Here is a 2282-nt window from a genome sequence, read left to right as displayed (position 1 = left end):
CTGGAGAATTCTCTGCACCTCCAGTGCTCCCTGCACTGGCAAGTGGGAGGTTTGCTGTGTTAGGTTGACAAGATATCCAGTTCTTACTTTGGTCTAACCTGAATCCTTTTTTCTCCTCTGTCAATTGGAAACTGTAGTCCAGAAAAATGTTACCAAACAAAACATGTTAAGAGTAAATAGAAAGAACACATGAGCAAGATCTGACACAGCAAAATGATCAAGAAGGCCAAGTTGACCTTGGTGTCTGTGCAAATTTGTTTTTGTGATATCTTCCTCATATCCTGTCCCACTGTTTGCTTAAAATTCCTCTTAAAATTCACCTTTGTGAATTTCCTTCTCCTGGGAAAGAAGGGATCAATTGGTCCATACGGAGGTGGGGGGACTGTTGGGGGGACCATACTATTTCTCTTTGCATTATACCTGGATGGTCCAGGCTTTGGACTTTGGCTGTAACTGGAATTTCAGCTTCAGAAAGCAAGTAGCCAACAGGGTGGTGGAGCCTTCCTGGTCCTCTGAGATGGCACCACAGTGTAACCCTCCACTCTTCTCTGGATGACTCCAAGTTCTGCCTGGGAATGTGGGCATGCCGAATCCTCATCCTGGGCTGTGCAGTGGAAGCCTGAGCTTCTTGCTCAGGGACCAATCACTCCACAGATTCCATGCTCAGGGAATCAAGCCTGGAGGAACCAGAAACAAAGGTTCTAGATGTGGCAAAGAGCAGGGGAAGATCACCACTGCTGTTCTTTGCAGAACTAACTAGCTACCTTCTCTCACCTTCAGACTCTGCCTGGCACACCCAGCTGAGGCTTTCTGTTCCTTCTTAGTTATGCCTGTGAGTCCCAAGAAGTCAAAATAGGTGACCCAAGTGCCAAAGTCTCCGGAAGCATCCCATACTTCCTCGTAGGGTCAAAATTCCTTCTCCCTAGGTTTTACTCTCAACCCCACTACCCACCTCAGATTCCTCAAGCTTGCTTCCCCAGGCTGCCTCAGGCTTTATTTATTTATTTTAGGCAACAATTCTCATGTGTTAGGACTTTTAATGTTGTACACATCAAATTATAGGAAAAAGACAACTATAAACAAGATGCAGTCCCTCTACTTCCATGAACAGCACACGGCATTACAGTAAGCCAAGTTTATATTCAAGCATCAAATGCGGTTCTCCCATTAGTTCATTTTGTGATGGGTCATTAAGAATATCTCAAATCCAATAGTCTCATTGTTACCCCTCAAAATATCCAGTGAAAGATTTGAGCTTGGAACAAATGGAAGATGCTGAACCTGCTGCACTGACTGCCTTGAATTCCATCTGCAGTTTTAGTTGTGCAAAAAGACCCTGAATGCTTCTCAGTGTGGAGAAGTTCATCTTATCTTGGTTAAACTGGTAATTTTTTTCTGATAATTCAAGAGGATGACTGGGCAGTTCATTTTTCACACAAGAGAAACCTTTTCGAAGAAGATCATGACTTTCAAAAGGTCCACTTGCTGACAGCTCAGTAACTGGAATACTGTCCTTTAGCTGAGATCCAAGTCCTCTGGCATTCATCTTCAACTTGCTTGGTGTACAGACTCTCTTTCCTTCTGCCTCAGTCTTTAAAGACCCTAACTCTGTTACACCCTCTAGTGGAAAGAGGAAATCCACCATATGGTGAGGGTGGACCCTTTTCCTGGCATGAAGCAGATATTATTTTAAGATTTTTTTTTTTTTAATGTGGACCACTTTAAAGTCTTTATTGAATTTCCTGCAATATTTCCTCTGTTTTATGTTTTGGTTTTTTGGCCACGAGGCATGTGGGACCTTAGCTCCCACATCTTCTGCATTGGAACATGAAGTCTCAACCACAGGATTGCCAGGGATTGCCCGACTGAACAGATATTCTGAGCCCAACGCTCCACCCCACAAGTTGCATATGGGCTATCTCTGATTCCTGCCTCTCACCCCACATCTTTCCTCCCACTTTCTCTGTTTCTTAGGATCTTCTCAAATTTCATTTCTTTTCCTAGGCGAAGAGCCCCAAACTCACTGCCTCTTGGCCCCTCTCTTCCCTGATCTGCTCTGTCTTCTGAAATGAATTAGCTGCTCCTGCTGTGGCAGTCCAAAGCGCTGGCAGGACACGGGCAGCCCAGGAAAAACACCAGGCAGGAAGGTGGGCTCATTTGTGGGCCCCTCATTTTCAGGGTGTCCTGGTTTCTATTCCCCTACATGCCCCTCTCGCCTCTCCCCCTACCTGACTCAGGCTGCCTAGGAAGGCAGAAACGGGTGTATCAGTATATTGGTGTTT

The 2282-nt window shown here is 45.2% G+C and overlaps 1 pseudogene; it reads right to left on the bottom strand.

Annotated features, from left to right (window-relative positions):
• Window positions 1-1105: 1105 nt before the first annotated feature.
• Window positions 1106-1576, bottom strand: LOC136173489 (proteasome maturation protein pseudogene; annotated as a pseudogene).
• Between the last annotated feature and the right edge of the window lie 706 nt (window positions 1577-2282).

The sequence above is a fragment of the Muntiacus reevesi genome, chromosome 8 (genome assembly GCF_963930625.1).
Source record: "Muntiacus reevesi chromosome 8, mMunRee1.1, whole genome shotgun sequence".
NCBI classification, from domain to species: domain Eukaryota; kingdom Metazoa; phylum Chordata; class Mammalia; order Artiodactyla; family Cervidae; genus Muntiacus; species Muntiacus reevesi.
The sequence above is the reverse complement of the archived record's forward strand: the minus strand, read 5'-3'. Positions and strand labels throughout refer to the sequence as shown.